Raw genomic sequence first — 2533 nt, forward strand, 5'->3', positions numbered from 1 at the left:
GCCTGTCCTCTTGTCTCTGGGACTACAGCGTCTGGGAGTCTCTGGGTGGCACCCACCGTATCTTGCTGACAGCTGACTGACTGAAACTAATCCCATCCTCTGGGCATGTTCTCAACTATAAGACCAGGTTAGTGACCCACATGATCACTGTCATCCTCTGCCAGATAGATGTGATCACTGACCTACGTTCTCCCCCTACAGAGGTTCCTGCTTTAGACGCCAACGCTTTTCTCTACAGTTCCGTCTTAAATAAACATTTTGTTAAACACTGTCTCTCCGCCTCGAAAACTGGTTCTTTTTGTTCTGAGCCTGACAAGTCTCCTTGCAATTTTTTTTCTTCCCCACGATTGTACAGACCATAACAGGGCTATAACATTGCTATAATAAAATATTGAGTAATTAAAATTTTACTTTTAAAACAATTAAGCTAAATAAATTACTTTTTATGTGATGTACTGATTTACTTTTTGGACATCTGTGTTTTTTAACACAGAAGTTGAAGTTAAAAGTATGTTTTTTTATGACTCTAGGGTGGATCCAGAGATACTACCAGTTTTGGGAGTCCAGGAGACACGGCTGGTAATGGTTGCTTCCTGCAGTATGTCTTTCTGACCAGGACCTGCAACTGTTATGCAGCCCAGCAGAAGGATAACTCAGTCAACAAAGGTAAGGCGAGGAGGTGCTCTAAACAAGAGCAGCTGGAATCAGTCCCTGATTGGTTGTTGATTAAATTTGGTATTAGAAAATGAGTCAGGACTTTCTGACGCCCTGGATCAGTGGTTATAAAGGAGTAAAAGAGAAAGGAGCTGAAATGATAGAAAGTAAGAGGGCTATCATTGTGCTCTAAGCTCATCTGAAGAAGTCTTTCTCTGGCCTGAGTTCAGTGCCCTTGTTCTGTTGGCTGCCAGCCATGGGGAGCAGCGCCTAGCAGGGTCAGAGGAAGTTAGGTCATGTGTATCGCAGAAACAGTTAAGGATCCACTTGGCAGCAAATGGCAAACTCGGCAGTGAAGGTCACACGTACATCGCCTTGCTGAGCATGATGGGCAATGTGTGAAAAGAAAGAGAAAGATGCCAGACAGGAGGATGGGGGTGAGGTTGGACAGAGATAAACATCTTCCATCTTTCACTTTATTGCTTATCTTAACTACAAGGGCAGATGTGTAAGTGAGGCAGAAAGTTGAATATAGGGTATGGATTTGCTTGCTGTAACATATAGCCCACACAGGAGCTTTATATTTATGTTCCTGTGCTAGAAAGCAGAGATGCCAAGCAGACAAGCAGCTGCAGCTTTTCTATTCATTCCACCCTCTGTTCCATCCAGCTGCTCTCAAATATCTCTTAATCTTTGAAAAAGGATCATAATTCCCAGAGAATTAAGCACAGCAATGTTCAGTATTTGCAGGTCATCTCTGGTGTGTGTCGCTCTGGGGGTGACAGCTTTGGAGCCAGAGGACCGGCACCATGACCCGTCTCAGCTTGCTTTAATCTAATCAGTCTCTTCAACTTCCTAATAGGCTGAATTTCCCAAACAGTATGTTCCACTGGGACAGCTTCTGCTTTTATCTACTGCACTGCTGTTCACTGATCAGGGGTCACCAAATGGCCCCAACTCCTGTAGAAGAAAACCAAAGCTACATCACAGCACATTACATTCAGAGTCATAGTGATTAATGTGCAGCTTGGGTATACAATTTTGTGTTTATTTCAGCGCCCAAATGTGTGTGTATGTGTGTGTGTGTGTGTGTGTGTATGTGTGTGTGTGTGTGTGTGTGTTATAATGCACTTGGCTTGCTCTCTCAACTGGTCTTTAATCTAATCGGGTTACTGGGCTGGCCATGGTGACCTGTAATGATTTAAAGCTGACCTCAGCTCTCTAACTTAATACACTCTCTTCTACTCAGCTCTAGGGTGCATATATGTGTGCTTATAAACAGGTATACAGTCTTTCCTAAACTACTTAAACCAACATCAAAATTTTCAGGTTTTGTGATGTCACAACCATAAACCTTTATGCATTTTGGGGGAATTTATGTGGCTTAGTTACACAAAATGTACAAGCGTAACGACAAGAAAGGACAACAAATTAGTATGTAATGTTTGACATGCATATTTATTCAACATTTTAATTTGTTGCCTTTAATAGAATCTAATGCAAATGTTTGACACAGAAGCTGTAATTGGAGACGCAGCCAAAGCACCAGGATAACTAAGAAGGAGCTGCAGAGACCTACGGCTGAAGTATTCACTCTTAAAATGTGGCTTTATGGTCAAGTGGCAAGAATAAAGAGATTTTCTAAAGAAAGTCCTTTTACTGCTTGCAAAACAATGTAGCTTAGATGATACCATACGCACAATGAATGAGACCCTTTTTTTTGTAAAATCTTTGATGTGGCACCTTGGATGGAGCTACACTAAAGCCTGAAGGAATGTCTGTCAAAGGGCGGCCGAAGGCATTAGGATTTTACTTTTAAACAACCCTACATACAGTCCGATCAGATCCAGAGCTAAAGAATCTGTGTTTAGACTAAAAT

General features: G+C 42.0%; 1 long non-coding RNA gene across 1 annotated transcript in view; it reads left to right on the forward strand.

Moving 5' to 3' along the window:
- Positions 1–540: 540 nt before the first annotated feature.
- LOC107081808 overlaps positions 541–2533 on the forward strand; it is a 29784-nt gene continuing 27791 nt past the window's right edge. Inside the window, exon 1 of the long non-coding RNA XR_001481113.1 lies at positions 541–666. This is a non-coding gene — a long non-coding RNA (uncharacterized LOC107081808). The remainder of the gene's footprint in view (positions 667–2533) is intronic.

The sequence above is a fragment of the Cyprinodon variegatus genome, unplaced genomic scaffold, assembly GCF_000732505.1.
Source record: "Cyprinodon variegatus isolate N-32 unplaced genomic scaffold, C_variegatus-1.0 Scaffold2, whole genome shotgun sequence".
In the NCBI taxonomy this organism is placed as follows: Eukaryota; Metazoa; Chordata; class Actinopteri; order Cyprinodontiformes; family Cyprinodontidae; genus Cyprinodon; species Cyprinodon variegatus.